The sequence below is a fragment of the Lissotriton helveticus genome, chromosome 5_1, assembly GCF_964261635.1.
Source record: "Lissotriton helveticus chromosome 5_1, aLisHel1.1, whole genome shotgun sequence".
NCBI classification, from domain to species: domain Eukaryota; kingdom Metazoa; phylum Chordata; class Amphibia; order Caudata; family Salamandridae; genus Lissotriton; species Lissotriton helveticus.
This window is the reverse complement of record NC_136065.1, coordinates 1,961,185,839-1,961,204,269: the sequence shown is the minus strand read 5'-3', so window position 1 is coordinate 1,961,204,269 and position 18,431 is coordinate 1,961,185,839. Positions and strand designations below refer to the sequence as shown.

At 48.1% G+C, this 18,431-nt stretch overlaps 1 long non-coding RNA gene across 1 annotated transcript in view; it reads right to left on the bottom strand.

Annotated features, from left to right (window-relative positions):
- Positions 1-18,431, bottom strand: part of LOC144753912 (uncharacterized) — an 804,407-nt gene that overhangs the window by 442,168 nt on the left and 343,808 nt on the right. Inside the window, exon 4 of the long non-coding RNA XR_013594598.1 lies at positions 273-455. This is a non-coding gene — a long non-coding RNA (uncharacterized LOC144753912). The remainder of the gene's footprint in view (positions 1-272; positions 456-18,431) is intronic.

Below are 18,431 nucleotides of genomic sequence, written 5' to 3'. Positions count from 1 at the left end.
CGCTGTTGCTATCAAATCACTGCACGTTAGTTATAAAATGATTATTTCCTCAACGATGTAAATAGCTTATAAATGTATAATAACATTGTACTTCATGTTATTAGTTAACTGCTCCCGCTGGTGCAATCAGAACACACATTCAAATCTTCAGCCGCTGGAGCTATCAAATCACAGAATGAAGTTGATTAATTAATTTGAATATTCATCAGTTGAAATCTACTAATATAATGCTTGAAAGTAATAAATAGTTGGGTTCAAGAATAATTCTGTACCTGTGCTGGTATGTTGACAATTCTTGTTCTTCAACTCGTCGCCATTGTTGCAATAATTCAAAGTAAAATCCATAAATTTCAAGATAGTTTAATTCCAGCACAGCAACATTAGACCATCCTTCAACAGCTCCAGATGCAACTGGGCAACAGTTGACATTCCAGTATAATCAAAGCATGCAGAATCTAGAATGTCAATAGAAAATAAACACAGCACATGCTAGAGCTGGCCCAAGTCAGATGATGTCATTTGAACAAAGGAAAGGGAAGAAAGATGAAAGTGAAGGAAGGATAGAACACCAATGTATCAGAAGGCATAAACAGACAGGAATGGGAGGAGAGTATGCGTTGTGATCTGGTATTATCCAGTGTGAAACAACTTATATTTAATGGTTGGCCTAGTAAATGCTCAGAACTCAAGAATGGTGAGGATGGGTTTTGGGAAGTAAGGAATGAACTGTACTTCAGTGAGCAGAATCTTTATAGAGGAAACAAACTTGTACCTCTGGAAGATTTGAGAGAGAAAATTGTAAGTTCGGCACAGGAAGCCATTTAGGATGCAGCATTACCAAAAGCAAGATCCGTCTCTATTATTGGTGGCCAAGTATGGACGCCATGGTTGAGAGAAGTGTAAAGGAGTGTGTGCGGTGTTCTGTGAGTGAGTGACAAAAGTAAACACGTGTGCAAGGGTCAAATTTCTGCAGTGGACGTTCCATCTGTTCCTTGGAACAAGTTAGCTACGGACATTATTGGTCCTCTAAATGTGAAGGGACTAGGTGGGAGATTCATACTCAGACTAGTAGACTATCACTCTAAGTGGATAATTACCACAATAGTGGACAATGTCATCACTTACTCAGTCATTTCATTCCTGCAAGAAATATTCGGCACCGAAGGAACACCTCAAACCATAGTTACGGACAATGGAGTCCAATTCACTTCCGCACTCATGAAAGAATTCCTGCATAAATTCTCGGTCACTCTCTTCCAAACTGCATTGTATTGCCCAAGGTCAAATGGACTGGTTGAACGTGTCAACCACATGATGAAAGACTGTATTCAGCTCAACGTGTGTAGTGGAACCAATGTGAGAAAAGCACTTGACGAAATGATTTGATCTTACCTTGTCACCCCTCATTCAGTCACTGGAGTATCACCGTTCAAGTCTCACAAAGGTAGGGAACCCAGCACTAAATTGATTCCTATTTGGCTGATTGAAAACAATACGGAAGAAGTCGATAGGGGAAAGATCATGGAAAGAGTACGTAATCACCAAAGGAAATATTTAGACAGGTACAATGGTAAACTACTGAGATGTGAAAAGTGTGGAAGGAAGGAGATGTTGTGAGAGTAAAGCTACCCAGGTCTGTATTATCAGTTTGTGCTAAGGTCTCTGATAGGAAGGTGATACGCAAAGTGTTAAAAAATGTTGTATTACTTGAGGATGGACAATCCTGGAGCACTGACAGGATTGTCAAGGATATCAGCGAGGGTGTATCTGGTACCATGTGTGCACCAAGAGTCAATGTAAACAACAAAACTGATGCTCCCAACACAAGAGAGTCTTTGAGAAATGTTCATTGTAAACCATGTTGGCATAAAGACAATAAAATTTATTAATTCTGTGCCCCCTGCACCCTGCCCTTATATCCCCTTTTTTCCCGCCTGTTATTCCCTAGGGAAGGAGATGTGTTGTATTCACTTGTCGTATTTTCATCCTTCGTTCCTTCCTCCACCCTGTTCTCTCCAGCTTAGATTCTTCCTAGAATGTCATGAAAGTTCTAACCTTCACTCACTGAACCAACGGTCGTTGCCTCTGTGGGTTATGGATGTCGGTTGATTTTGCCCACATGAATAAAGCTACACAAGTTAATTCTGGGGTTTTCTTGAATTATTTCAGATATTGCCCCAAATTCTCTACCTGTTTCATACGCTTCCATTGGTGCCACCAGCTGGGATTATACATACGCTGCAACGAGACATAGAACGCTTTGTCTGGCAGGATCAGCGGGCTCAGATGTGTCGGGAACTTACCTATAGAGACCCAGTGGAGGGGGGTTCGGGTGTCCCTGACCTTTTAGCTTATTGGCGGTGTTAGAACTGGGGGTCTCTAGTTGGCAGGGGTAGGTACCACTGTCCAAATAGGGACCCTTGCTTCTAGTCAGGGTAAGGAGGAAACCCTCTGAGATAACCCCTGCTCACCCTCTAGGTAGCTTGGCACGAGCAGTCTAGGCTAACCAGAGGCAATGTGTAAAGTATTTGTACCAACACTCACAGTAACACAGTGAAAACACCACAAACTGACTCCACAACAGTTTAGAAAAAAAAGGTATTTAATCTAAACTACACAAGACCAAAACGACAAAAATCCAACATACACAGTTCAAGAATATGGTTAAAAAAGAATTCTTAAGGTTTGCGATAAAATTCTTCAGGTTGCGATAAAATAATCCACAGATGCGTGAAAAGTTCACAGTTGCGTCACGTTTACTCACAGTACCTTTTAGTTGCGACAAAGTTCCAAAAGCAGAAGCTGGTGCGGTGGAAAACAAGCGATGCGTTGCTCCCGAGACCCTGGGGAGGCGTTTGCGACAGCCCCGCTGCAGCAGCGGGTGTGTTGCGACGAATCCGGTCTGTATGGGGAGGAAGGCCACTTGTATGGATTCCGGTGCGGAGGTTCCGTAGGAAGTTTGTTCACGCAAAAGGCACGATGCGACAATCTTTGGAGTTGCGACGATCTCCGGGGCGACGATGCGCGGACCAGCGGTGATCTTCTCTCTCGCAGCTCCTGGACGCGATGGTTTCTGCGACGGCACTCGCAGGGACGAGATGCGGTCCGCAAGCAATCGGTGCAGCTATCTCACCCAGCGACGACATGCTCTGCGACGACACTCGCAGCGATGTTAGACTTTCCCGCACCGGTCTGGTGCATCCCGCAAACGAAGGATGCGACGGCTCTGGCAGCGGCAACATGCGCTGCGACGATCTCGGCCTTCGTAGCAGCGGGAATTTCCTCGCACTGTCGGGGATGCGCTCCGCAGCGAGCGATGCGATAACTTTTCAATTGCAAAAGTCTCTCAAGCTTAGTTTCAAGCTTCCCAGCACAGGTACAACTTCCAGAGGCCCCACAACTGGATCAAGCACTCTAGGATGGACAGAACTCTCTCAGCAGAGTTCAGGGAAGTTGGGGGTGAAGTCCTTTTGTTCCTGGGACTTCAGAACAGGGGGCCAGCTCTTCTCAGGTCCTTGGAGATTCCTTCAAGACAGGGGACACAGCGCAACAGCAAAGTCCTTCCCCTCTCCTTGGCAGCAAAGCAACAGGTCAGTCCAGCAGAGCAACAGCAGGACAGTCTTCCTTCTTCAGTTTCAGCTTTCTCCTTGGCAGAGGTTCCTTCTTGATTCCAGGATGATCTAATTTTCTGTTGTCAGGGGTCCTGTACTTATACCCCTAAAAGTCTTTGTTCTTCTTTGTGCAAGTGGGCCCTGAGCCCGGTCTAAACCAGTTCTGGGCGTTGCTTGAGCACTTTGTTTGCCTGGCTTCTCCTTTCCTTTCAGAGTGAGGGGCAGGGTCGTCAGCCGCCCAGCAGGAGGTGGAGCCAGCATTGTGGAAGGCAGGCACAGCCCTATTCAGGCCCAGGTGCTAACTCCTCCCACCACTCCAGTTGCAAATGCAGTCATTCAGCCTAGGGCTGACTCAGCCAGCCTCCTGGGGAATCCCCAGCCCCTGTCACTCTCAAACCAGACAGTCAATACACAAACAGGCCAAGGCACACAGAAAGGTCAGACAAGAGAACAGCAACTTTCTAAAAGTGCTGTTCTCAAACACAGGATTTAAAAACAACCTTTCCTAAAAGATGTGTTATTAAAGTCTGAGTTCAGGGATACTAGATACTTATGTCCTATCTTGTTCCTATGAGAAGAAATGCTGGTAACCACTGTAGCCAGCATCCCCAATGTTAATCTATGGAGCAAGATAACCTTACAATAGTGAAAAACGAAAATGGCTGTAATTCACTACCAGAACATGTTACCTGCACCAGTACATGCTCTACCTTTCACATACACTGCACCCTGCCCAGGGGGGTACCTTGGGCCTTCCATAGGGGTGACTAATGTGCACAAAAAGGGAAGGGTTAAGCCTGGTCAGTGGGGACACTGACCAGGAGGACATGGCAGTTCTAAACTGCACACAGGCGCTGCAGTGGCAGGCCTGAGACACCATTTTAGAGCTACTCCTGTGGGTGGCACAATCAGTGCTGCAGGCCCACTAGTAGCATTTGTCATCACCAGCCCTGGCACACCCAGTGCACTTTACTAGGGACTTCATGTTGATACAAATATGCCAAACATGTATATCCAATCAGAATAACCATTTATATAGGGAGCACTTACACTCTTGCACTGATCAGCAGTGGCAGAGTGTCCAAAGCATCTAAACTAGCAAAAACGAAATCCAGCACAGCATCAAAAATACAGGAGATAGAGGCAAAAAGATAGGGGGAAACCACGCCAAAGAGGCCAGGTCTAACACGTGTCCCCTCCAGCTGAAAGTGGGGAGAACTACCCACCCTCTTGGGAGTTCTCTTCACTAAGGCGGAAAAATCTGGACAGACCATCAGCGTTGGCGTGCTCCGTACCAGGGCGGTGTTCCACCGTAAAGTCCATTCCCTGTAGGGAGATCGACCACCTCAACAATTTTGGGTTCTCACCCCTCATTTGCATTAACCATCTGAGGGGCCTGTGGTCGGTCTGAACATGGAAGTGAGTCCCAAACAGGTAGGGCCTCAGCTTCTTCAGAGCCCAGACCACAGCAAAAGCTTCCCTTTCAATCGCACTCCACCCCTGTTCCCTGGGGAGTAGCCTCCTACTAATGAAAGCTACGGGCTGGTCTCCATTCTCCTCAGTGACTTGTGAGAGTACTGCTCCCACACCATGCTCTGGAGCGTCTGTCTGTACTATGAACTCACTGGAAAAGTCAGGTGCCTTGAGCACCGGTGCTGTGCACATGGCAGTCTTCAGGGCATCAAAAGCAGTTTGGCAGGCTTCGGTCCAGTCCACTCTTTTGGGCAACTTCTTAGAAGTGAGTTCTGTCAAGGGGGCGACAATGGTGCCATATCCCTTGACAAACCGTCTGTAATACCCGGTGAGTCCTAAAAAGGCTCTCACCTCTGTCTGTGTCTTGGGGGGCTCCCAAGCCAGAATGGTATCAATCTTTACCTGTAGGGGCGCCACCTGGCCGCTCCCCACCTGGTGTCCCATATACACCACAGATCCCTGCCCTATCTGGCACTTGCTGGCCTTGATAGTGAGGCCTGCCCTTTGCAGAGCCTTCAACACTTCACAGAGGTGTTGAAAGTGTTCCTCCCATGTGGAGCTGAACACAGCAATGTCATCCAGGTATGTGGTGCTGAATTCCTCCAGCCCAGACAGTACCTGGTTAACCAGTCTCTGGAATGTGGCAGGGGCATTCTTCAACCCAAAGGGCATGACTCGGAACTGGAAGTGCCCCTCTGGCGTTGAGAAAGCAGACCTCTCCATAAGTTAAGGCAATCTGCCAGTACCCAGAGGTCAAATCAAAGGTACTGAGGTACTGGGCAGCTCCCAACCGATCCACGAGCTCATCAGCTCTGGGGATGGGGTGTGCATCAGTCTTCGTGACCGCATTGATCCCACGGTAGTCCACGCAAAACCTGAGTTCTGGAGTGGCACCTGGCGCAGCAGCTTTTGGTACCAAGACCACTGGGCTAGCCCAGGGCCTGCTGGAGGGCTCAATCACCTCTAGCGCTAATATCTTGGAAACCTCTTCCTTGATGCTGGCGCTGACCTTGTCAGCTACCCTGTAAATTTTTTGTTTCACAGGCAGACTGTCTACAGTGTCCACATCATGGACGCACCAGTTGGTGACTCCTGGGGTCAGGGAGAATAGGGAGGAGAACTGACCCAACACTTGGCGACAGTCACTCTGCTGCTCTGGGGTCAGGGTGGGCGAGAGGACCACACCATCCACTGACCCACCTTGCTCCTTAACTGCCAGGAGGTCAGGGAGAGGATCACTATCCTCTTCCATTCCTGCATCTGTAGCCATGAGCATTGTCACTTCAGACCTCTCAAAGTGTGGTTTGAGGCGGTTCACATGCAAGACTCTCAGGGGCTGCCTGGGAGTCCTCAGGTTAACCAGGTAAGTTACCTCACTTTTCCTCTCCACCACCTCATATGGCCCAGTCCACTTGTCTTGGAGCGCACAAGGCTCCACTGGCACCATCACCCACACTTTCTGCCCAGGTTGAAATTCGACCAGAGTGGTATTCTGGTCGTACCATCTTTTCATTTCTTCCTGGCTAGCTACCAGGTTCTCCTGAGCGAGCTTCCTGAAGCGTTGAGTCTGGTTGCGAATGGCCAGCACATAGCTGAACACATCCTGGGGGGTTTTCCCACGGAATTTCTCCCACCCCTTCTTCACCAGTGTGAGAGGTCCTCTAACAGGGTGGACATACAGGAGTTCAAAGGGACTGAACCCTAAGGACATCTGAGGCACCTCCCTGTAGGCAAACAACAGGCATGGTAACAAGATGTCCCACTTCCGTCTCATGGGCTCCGCGAGACCCATAATCATACCTTTCAGGGTCCGGTTGAACCTTTCAACCAACCCATTTCCTTGAGGGTGGTAAGGAGTGGTGAACTTATAAGTTACCCCACACTCCTCCCACAGAGACTTCATGTACCTAGAGATGAAGTTGGTACCCCGGTCGGAGACCACCTCTCTGGGGAACCCCACACAGGAAAAGATCCCCATCAATGCACGGCCCACCACGGGTGCTGTGATTGTCCTGAGAGGGACTGCTTCCCGGGTACCGGGTGGCATGGTCCACCAAGACCAGGATGAACCTGTTGCCTAAGGCTGTTTTGGGGTCCAGGGGCCCTACAATGTCTATGCCCACCCGCTCGAAAGGGGTGCTCACCACTGGAAAGGGTTGGAGGGGTGCCTTCAACTTCATTCCAGTCTTGCCACTGGCTTGACAGGTTTGGCAAGACCTACAAAAGGAACCAACATGCTTCCTCATCTGGGACCAGTGGAAGTGGGTGACAAGCCTATTTAGGGTCTTGTCTTGCCCCAGATGTCCTGCGAGAGGCACGTCATGAGCCAGACCCATTAGGAAGTTTCTGAAGCGCTCGGGTACCACCAGCACACGGGCTGCACCGGGCTCAGCAAACTTTGGCTCACTATACAATAAGTCATCTTCCCAGTAGATAAAGTGATCTCTGGCTGCTGCCTGATCTACAGCCTGTTGCCGCAGACCTATGTGGGAAGGGCATTCTTTCTGCGCCTGGCATAATTCCTCCCTGGAGGGACCACCTTCCTGCTGCCAATGGGTCAGCTCAGGCAGGTCCCCCAGTTTGGCCACCTGTTCCCCTGTAGGTTCCAGGGCATCCCCCTCAGGTTCTGCTCCTTCCTGGACCGTGGGAACTGCTGGGGCAGGTTTCCTGCGCCCCCTGCCTCTTCCTCTCCTGGCAGGTCTCTGGGCCACTGATTCAGGCTCCAGTTCTGCTGAGTTACCCTTACTGGCTGCCATAGCACGCGTGGTCACACAGATCCACGCAGGCAGACCCAACATCTCCAAGTGAGTTCTGTGTTCTACATCCTTCCATGGAGAACTCTCCAGGTCGTTACCTAACAGATGGTGTACAGGCAAGGCATCACTGACAACTACTTCCAAAAGACCAAAGACTCCCCCCCATTCAAAGGGAACACGCGCCAACTTGCAGAGGCGAACTGAGCTGTCAGCTGCCACTACAGGGCGGAGTACATCAGGGATGATTTGCTCTTCAGACACCCACTGACACCTCACGGATGTCACGCTGGCTCCTGTGTCTCTCAGAGCCTCAACCTCCCTCCCATTGATGGTCACCTTCTGCCCATACTTCTTAGTGTTAGAGGGCAGTAAGGTTTCCTGGACTATCTCTCGGTCTCCTAGAGGGACAAGGGACATATCGGCTAAGCCCACCTACCCACTAGAAATCAAATCCCTGCCCAAAGCTACACTTGGGGGTGCGGGCTTCTTTTTGGGACATTTTGGAGCAATGTGGCCCACCTCATTGCAGGGATAGCAGGTAGGGGGACATTGGTTATCCCTTCTGTCTCTATTGTCCCGCCTGCCCTTAGAGGGCCATGGCTGTCTAAGTTTGGGGGGTTGGGATTCCTTTCCCTGGGAACTATTTTGGGGCCCTTGTGAGAACTCCTTTTGGTTACCCTTGTCCCCCCCTCTCTTCTGCTGGGGACCCTGCCCACCTTTGGCTGTGGTACCCACAATTCCTCTGTGGACCCTGGTACTGGTCCAGCGGTCCGCCTCTTTAGCAAGCTCAATGGGGTCTGTCAGATTGCTAAAAGATGCTGGCGCAGCTCTGGAACACAAAGACTACTCAAGTGCTCCCAACTGATTAAATGCAACAACCCCTTAAAATCAGTAACTTTACTGCCCTTCATCCAACCTTCCAGTGCACGTGAGTACAAATTCACACACTCCATCCAAGTCTCAGACTCTCTCTTCTTAGAGTTTCTAAACTGCCGTCTATACTGTTCTGGAGTAAGGCCATACCTGAGACATAAGGCCTCCTTCATATTGCGGTAGGTCATGGCACCTGCCATCTCTAAGGGCTCTAGAGCACTCCTCCCAGAAACCTCAAAATGTTTCCACAGGCCCGCCCCCAATGCTGATCAGGCACACCATTCATCTTCAATGCAATCTCATACGAAGTGAACCAGGCATAAATATCCTCACTCCTATGGTAATTCTGTACCAGGTCTTTGGGAATATATACTTTACCCCCATGCACTGGCTGCGCGCTGCCACCATTTGAACTGACATCCACCTCCTTGGCTTTAAGATCCAGTTCTCTCATGCTCAACTCATGAGCCAAAAGCAATTTCTTTTCCTCCAAGGCGCGGGCACTTTTGCTCTCCTCCGCCGCCTTTTCTCTCTCTTTATCCATTTCCAATTGCTTCATTTTCATTTTCAGAACTTCCAACTCATATTCTCTTACTCTCTTATTTTCTTGTAACTCTTCTGGGGTGAGGCCCCTGCTGGAATGGTTGCTGCCAGCTCCTGAGCCTACTCTGCCCACTGGCAGATCTGTGACTTGAAAACCATTCTCTCCATTCACATCATCATTTCCCTCTTGTGCCTCCCAATGGGCCTTCAAGATTCTCTGCAGCTCCTCCTTTCTGTAGGCGCCCTTTATGGGGCACTCAAACTCAAGGCAGAATTTCCTAAGTTGCTCAACTTTGTATGAATACAAATCTCTAATGACAAACTCCAATTCTACTTCTGCCCCCTCACTGAGTGCCTTTCCTTTCGCAGACATGATGCTTTGAAGAGTTACTCAAAAATAGAAAAAAAATCAAAAACCAGTAGTATGCGGTGGCGTAGTGGTCTGCACTCACTAGTGATGTACACCAATTACTGTGGGTCTAGTACAAATACAAGTTCAATCCGCACCGCTGCCACCAATGTTAGAACTGGGGGTCTCTAGTTGGCAGGGGTAGGTACCACTGTCCAAATAGGGACCCTTGCTTCTAGTCAGGGTAAAGAGGAAACCCTCTGAGATAACCCCTGCTCACCCTCTAGGTAGCTTGGCACGAGCAGTCTAGGCTAACCAGAGGTGACCTGACCCCAGGACACCCCCCCGCCGCACGGCCCACCAGCTGAAGGCGCTCCTCTGCCCTGACCTCGGCGGTGCCCCCTCGCTGCTGCTCGTTCCTTTTCTCCCGCCATTGCCCTTCTGTGCCTTTGTTTTTGTGTTACATTGTATGTACTGTGTTAGTGCTTTTCTTTTGTAAGTAGGTTTTTTGTTGCGCTTGCTTTGTTACTACCCCTGGTGTGACCCCCCTCCGCTCCCCGCTTCCCGCCGCTGCTCCCTCGCGGCCCGCCCCTTTTTCTTTCTGTTACCCCATTGGCCACCCCGCTCCCGCCTCCCAGCTGCACCTTCCTCCCACTTGGCCTTAAATGGAGCCCGCGCGGCGTAGGCGAGTGTGACCTGACCCCAGGACACCCCCACGCCGCACGGCCCACCAGCTGAAGGCGCTCCTCTGCCCCAGTGCCACAGGTCCGTCCCTGACCTCGGCGGTGCCCCCTCGCTGCTGCTCGTTCCTTTTCTCCCGCCATTGCCCTTCTGTGCCTTCGTTTTTGTGTTACATTGTATGTACTGTATTAGTGCTTTTCTTTTGTAAGTAGGTTTTTTGTTGCGCTTGCTTCGTTACTACCCCTGGTGTGACCCCCCTCCGCTCCCCGCCGCTGCTCCCTCGCGGCCCCGCCCCTTTTTTCTTTCTGTTACCCCATTGGCCGCCCCACTCCCGCCTCCCAGCTGCTTCTCCCTCCCACTTGGCCTTAAATGGAGCCCGCGCGGCGTAAGCGAGTGTGACCTGACCCCAGGACACCCCCACGCCGCACGGCCCACCAGCTGAAGGCGCTCCTCTGCCCCAGCGCCACAGGTCCGTCCCTGACCTAGGCGGTGCGCCCTCGCTGCTGCTCGTTCCTTTTCTCCCGCCATTGCCCTTCTGTGCCTTTATTTTTGTGTTACATTGTATGTACTGTATTAGTGCTTTTCTTTTGTAAGTAGTTTTTTTTGTTGCGCTTGCTTCGTTACTACCCCTGGTGTGACCGCCCCTCCGCTCCCCGCCGCTGCTCCCTCGCGGTCCGCCCCTTTTTTCTTTCTGTTACCCCATTGGCCGCCCCTCTCCCGCCTCCCAGCTGCTCCTTCCTCCCACTTCGCCTTAAATAGAACCCGTGGTACTGTGGTAAATAAATAAATAATTACCGGTACTATTTTTCTATGCATTAACTGAAAAGGATAGCTCAATAAATAAGAGGCAGAATCCGTGGTATCTGAGTCATACGGGCTTTAATTAAGTGGCTCGAGCCAATGGACATCGGGTTCCATCACCTGCTAAGGCTCAGGAAGGGACAAATCTCGACCTCGATCTCAACATTTTATTAACAGCATACAATATATATAGTAAAACAGTACAGTTGCATTGAATACAGTAGGCGTAACAAGTGACAAACGGAAGATAAGGACATATGGGCGTGAAAAGAAGGCGTGCACAGGGCGTGCACGGAGGTGTGTGATGTAGACGTCACAGAAGTGTCATAAGTGGGTGGATACATGGAGGGGGCTTCATGGGCAGCTGGAACCTTTAACCTACTGGTGCGCGCAAACGAGTCATGACGTGTAACTGGGGAGAGCTGGGGGCTCTGACTCCTAGCACTAGAAGAGGAGACTAAAGTCTGGGATGTCAGAACGACCTGTACCTATAGCATATCTGATATCTTGTGTTTGGAGTACATGTTGCTTGATTCTAAAAGTCGTCAGGGCAAAGGCTACTTGTCACTAAGGCTAGTGTGTGCATATATTTCTTCATGTATTGCGTGTGCTATGGATCTTCTATGGGTATTAATTCAGTAATTCACTTGCATGGAGACAGGAAGACTAGACTATAGATGAAGATGTTTATGCTGTTCATTAGCTAGGAATGTGAAGCCGGGGAGCTGAACAGATAACTGTAGGCATAACATATTCTTGGCAGGCAGGCCAGGCTAGGCCAAGCCGGGCTCCGCGTTGCTTGGCAGGAAGTAAGTGAAGGGTCAGGGATGCGGGCGGGGCTGCATCTCTCGGAGTGCTTCAGGAGACTTGAGGCTTGAATCTGGTGTCCGGGCCCTGTGGGCCTAGAAACGGGTGCAACTCGATGATTTTAACGTGCACAATGAAAAGACGTTGGCAACATAGGCCTGAATGCCTAATTCACGTTGCTTTCACGGAGGACTGGATAACTGACATACTAACGTTGGACGCAACTGTAAATGCGTCTTTATATTCGGTCATGGGGGAAAATGCATATTACTCATGCACATATAACATATGATGGGGAATACGTAGGGACACATAACAGGGCAAAATTCAATTTTCCTCATTCCCTCCTTGTTCCCTACGTTTCCATCAGGAAACATCAATGAGACCATCTATCTGTTCATACAGCATCATTTGCTCGTCTTTTTTCATTTGGGAATGGGATCGTGGACGTGGAATACAAGATGTAGCGCACAAGCCGCAAATCGCAGGGCCACATTGTAAACAGAGACAACAACTGAATATGATCATTACTACTACTACTCCCAGGAATGACAATACTTTCCATCCCCAGGCAGATATTACACTCCAGAGCCAGCCGGACCATGTCCAGGTGCCTGGATTCTGGTGTAGCTGATGGGCTATTTTATGAAGTCTAGTTATTGCTGAATACACAGATTATTAGGAATGAAAACGCAACAACTAGATCCGATGACTCTACAAGCTCCGCCCCTATCCGCCAGTATGACGTCAAGAACAAGGCGGTTCTGAAGAACAACAAATCTCATAGCAGACTGCTCTTCTGTTAAGTTACCTAGAGCGGATGTAGTCTCATTCACTACTGCTTCAAGGGTTCTGGTTAACCTGCGTATTAATTTACTATTCTGGACAGGACCTATGAAGAAGAAGAAACCTTTATTGAAATCCGTATACTGTTCTAATGCAGTTTCAGTCTGATCGACAATTGGGGACTCGATCTCCCTTCTATGTCTGACGTGTACTAGATGTGTATTTCGGTGATAATCGGATGGGGCCAGGAAAACTGGTGGCAGTAGGAAGGCAATGTAACATGTTCCATCCCAGTCTAGGGGCAGACGTACATATGCGGTCTGACCACATATAAAATAAAATAAGAATGACGTGAGGCTTTGAAAGTAGATTTCCCACTGTCACTATACTCGACCACAGTAGTACAATCACTGTGTCCTAGGTGTACTGAACCATTCTTTCTAACACATAATTCGCCTTTCACTGGTAGAACTGTTATAGAAGGCAAGTCTGGAGTGGTCTCGGACTGAACATTCAAAACCATGAGGTTGGAGGAAGAATTACCTAGATCATATACTTCATTTTCTAGATCTAACCCTGTCCTATGGGAAAGACCGTCCTTGTCTGGGAAACATGTTCTAGTCAGAAGGGACTTATCGTCAAAAGATGACGTTAATGTGAACCATGCTCCACACGAACCATTGTGTGAAAACGGATAGGGAAAGAGTGGCAGAACTCCCTTCACGGTCTGGTAAGGGGGGAGTCGACCACATACCCAGCAATTAGTGGCATTGCTGGTCTGATGTGAATAGTGTAACATACGAATAAAAGTATTGTTGCGCATTGCAAGTCGGTAGGATAACTCGTGAGGGGGTAGTTCACTAAATGTGTGCTCTACTGTATCATTAGAGGAAAGGTGTACATGTGAACCAAGAGGAGGAAAGAATACATGTAGCATATAACTTATACATGTGATTGTAAGACTCAGAATTAACATAAACAATAACGTAACGATACATCTGCTTCGCAGACTTTTACAGTATTTCATTTTCTTGGAGTTTCGTCTATCTCTCTCACTATGTGGGTCTATCTCATACATGTCAGGAACCTGTCTAACCGCTTCACCCGAGAGGGACTTAAACAATTAAACGCTGTCTGACTTGCTAGACCTCAACTTCAGTTTATACTCCTGCTGCGGAGTTTTCTCTAACAGGGGAAGTTTAGAGTCAGTATCGGGGCAGTCCTTGAAAAAAGTCTTTGGACGCAGTCCATGGAAACGCTTGATGTGACTGGAGTGGAGCCAGCCTTTACGTCCTTCCAGCTTTACGGCGGTCCTTGTGGTCATCAGAACGAGTTTTGGCTCCTTCCAGCGGGGCTCCAGAGGGCTTGAACGATCGAAGTTGCGGATCAAAACAAGGTCACCGGGAACGACCTCGTGCGGTTTCACCTGGGTGTTGTCTGGAAAGGCAGCCGCGACCTGTGAACGACAAGAGAGTAGTGCAGACATCAAGGAAGCTAGGTAATCTGTCAGCATATTACTGTCAACATCGGTGATTTTACGTGGCATAGGTGTACCCCACATGTTTGGGGGACGACCGAACACTACTTCGTAAGGTGACAAACCAGATCGGGAGTGAGCGACCATTCTCATATAAAAGAGGGCAACCGGCAGGGCTACCATCCAATCTACACCTTTCTCTGCACAGACCTTCGCTATTCGTGTTTTCAGAGTTTGATTGTGTCTCTCGACGAGGCCAGCTGCCTCGGGATGTCGTACGCAATGAAATTTCCACTGGTACCCTAACAGAAGTGATACTTGTTTCATGAGTTCGGATGAGAATGGCTGTCCGTTATCTGAATACACGACCCAAGGTAAACCATAGCGAGGGAAGAACTCACGAACCAGCTGCTTGGCAGTGGTCGCGGCAGTGTAATCTGGGACTGGATATGCTTCTGTCCATCTGGACAAAGCGCATACAACTACGAGGACATACTTGAAACCTCGACATCGATCCATCTGGATATAATCCATCTGGAGGACTTCAAAAGGGTGGTCAGGAGGATGGAATCCACCTTGTTCCACGGGAACACCTTTACCTGGATTGAACTGACAACAGATCATGCAGGTACGCACTTTCTGCTTCGCTGCTGCTCGTAAATGCTTGTTAAACCAGAGGTTCTGAATACTGTCTAACATGGCTTTTTCTCCTAAGTGTGCTGGACTATGTGCTGTGTTAATAATGACTTGAACCATAGAGTCGGGGAGAAACCATGTGGCTTGTCCCTTCGTCAACCATCCCTGATCTGTCTGGACCCCTCCTTGTTCAGACCATTTCTTGATTTCGTCTGGGGTAGCATGTGTCTGTATGTCTAGTACGTCTTGTGTGGGATCCTTAACTGTCATACAAGTCGTCTGGACTGGAACGTCTGTCTTTGTCGTGTTAACTGGAGTGTCTGGAGTCTGAGCTGTAAGCTTGGCTGTTCGATCTGCCAGATCGTTACCCTGGGAAATGGTGTCAGTGGCTTTCGTATGTGCTTTGCACTTCATAATGGCGATAGCTGTCGGTAAATATATTGCTTCTAACAGATCTTGAATGAGGGGGCCATGCTGAATCTTGGCTCCATGAGAGGTCATGAAACCTCTTTCTTGCCAGAGGACTCCAAAGTCGTGTACGACTCCGAATGCATAACGTGAATCTGTATATATGTTTACTTTCAGGTTCTTGGCTCGTATGCAGGCTTGGGTCAGAGCGATGAGCTCTGCTGCTTGAGCAGACAGGGTGTCAATACGTTGTGTTTCTATAACTTCAGTTTCAGTAGTCACTGCATATGCGGCTACTAACTCTCCTGTATTTGTTCTCATACATGAACCATCCACATAAAGTGTCAGGTCTGGATCAGGTAATGCAATGTCCGTCAAGTCTTGTCTTGGCTTCGTCATGGTGTTAATAACTTCCACACAGTCATGTGTGGCAGGATTTGAGGTAATCGAGGGTAACAGTGTAGCAGGATTTAATATGTTGCAGCGTCTGATTTCTATGTGTGGCTGGAACAATGTCAGTTCATATCCTGTTAATCGTGCAATTGTCAAGTGCTGAGTCTGTGTACGGTTTAAAAGAACTTCCACAGAGTGTGGAACTTGTACTGTCAGGGAGTGTCCTAACACTATGGAATCACTTTGTCTAATAGCTAGAGCTGTGGCTGCAACTGATTTGAGGCACGCAGGCAGAGCCTGGGCTACTGGATCTAATGTGCTAGAAAAATAAGCACAAGGCTTGTGTTGTCCTGCTTGATCTTGTGTGAGAACAGATAATGCTGTACCATCACGTTCAGTGACAAAAAGTGTAAAAGGCTTGCTGTAGTTTGGTTTTGCTAACACAGGTGCATTACATAAAGCTTTCTTTAACTCATTGAAAACAAGTGTATGTTCCTGGGTCCAAGGGAGGACAGTCGATGTCGCTGCCTCCTGTGTTGTTAACTGTATCAGTGGCTTGGCTAGGTATGCGTACTGAGGGATCCATTGTCTGCAGTAAGAAGTGAGGCCGATAAAAGCTCGTACCTCCTTCTGTGTCTTGGGCTGTGGAAGATGTGCTATTAACTGGATACGGTCAGGTGTCAACTGTCTACCCCACTTGGACAGCAAGTGTCCAAGGTATACCACTTGCTGGACACAGAATTGCAGTTTCGAAGGGGACACCTTGTGCCCCATTTCTGCCAGGAAATACAAGACTGTCAGTGATGCTCGTTCGCAGTCATGTTCTGTACGGGCTGTGATCAATAGATCATCGACATACTGGAGCAGGGCAGTGTCAGTTGGCATGTGAATACTGTCTAGTTGTCGTTTAAGTGCTTGACTGTAAATACTAGGACTTTCTGTGAAACCTTGAGGTGCACGTGTGAATTTATAGCTACGTCCATTTAAACAGAATCCGAAAAGGAACTGGCTGTCTGGATGGATGGGGACACTAAAGAAAGCGTTCTTGAGATCGATAACAGTAAAGAACGTAGCTTCGGAATCAATGGCAGTCAATAGGGAAGAGATGTCTGGAACCACTGGGTACTGGGGTATGATACATTTATTAAGTTCTCGAAGGTCAATCACTAGTCGATAAACTGGAGGTGCATTTGGGTCAGTACGTTTAAGAATCGGAATGATAGGAGAATTACATACATTGGAGTCAGTTTCTACAACTACTCCTTGAGCGATGAGCTCGTCAATAATTTTCGATAAGGCTGCTACAGCCTCAGGTGGCAACTTGTATTGTCGGATTCGGGGTAATACAACTCCTTGTTTCAGGGTGACACGATATGGTGTAATGTGCATACAACCTACATCAGTTGGACCTTGCTCCCATAAATGCTGTGGTACATTCAATAATCTTGGATCAAAATCTCTTAACACATAATGTCCTTTAAAATCACGTAAAAACAATCTCACTCCTTCCGGAGAACAACAAATTACGGCACCTAATTCTTTCAATGTTTTAATACCAAGTAAGTTCTCAGGACATGATTTCGTAAGTAACAAATCTGTAGTTCGGGACAATGGACCAACTTCTAAGGAAACTGGTTTTGATATTTCGTTAACAATAGGCTTTCCTGAAAATCCCAGGGAAACATTTCTTGAGCCTGAGAGTGGAGCCCCTGGAACCTCGTCATGACTGATGGTAGTCCTACTTGCCCCTGTATCAATCAGAAACTTTCTGTCTTTCCCTAATACCTGACTGTGTACATAGGGACCCTCTTGATCTATAGGGAACCTCGATGAGAGGCAAGCCAACCTCCCTCTCTAGGCTGTTTCATGAATACTGCTGATATTCTGGATAATCTGACTGTGAGTACTGGTACATCTGCTGTGTAACGTGTTGTGTGGCAGCTATAGGCTGCGGTACTGCTACTGTCTGTTGTGCGTTCTGCGGTGGTTGCGTATTTTGCGGAACATGTTCCTGTCCAGGAGGACGCGGTCTCTCTTTCGTCTTACCAGTAGCTATGTTGTGTTTCAGAACTGCACATTCGTTTATATAGTGACCTGGCTGTTTACAGTAATTGCATGTCCCTTTAACGGGAGCTGCAGAATGACTAGTTTGATTCGTAACCCTCTTTTGACTATCTGCTGGAACAGACTGTGCCACTAGTACTTTCATTTTCGTGTCTTTCATACGTATCCTTTCGTGTTCTTGCTCTTCCCTGATTCGGTTCTGGTGGTACTGTAACATCTGTAGCATTTGGGACGGGGTATTAGCTTGCCAGGTACTCTCGACTTTCAGTACTCGATTTTTAACTTGTGGTAAAGAATTCTCAACTAGTTTGGTAACAAAAAGATGTGGATACGACTCACTACTTGTTTTCAAGCCGCTATTAATAATGAAACATTTCTCAAATCTGGAATAAAATTCACTAGTGTCTTCGTCTTGTTTCTGTTTGCAGGCTGAGATGGCATCCCAGTCTTCCTTTTTCGTGCTTAATAATCTTGGCAAGACTTGTATTAACAACTCGGGCAATGCTTTGGCTTTTTCCCCGAGACCGGTACCAGGAACTCGTGTGTTATCTTCGTTCTCTAATGCTGTCCAGTCAATCTTTTTCTCCCCCACCTCCCATTCTTTTTCTTTGAGTTTTTCATATATGCCCGCAGGCAGCAGAACCTTTAACATTTTGATGATATCAGGATACGTGTATTCTCCCATACAGAGCATGTCTTTTAATTCACGATGGAACCCTGCTGGATCTTTATCGTAACAGGGCACTAACTTTTTCATTTCTAATAGTTCTATT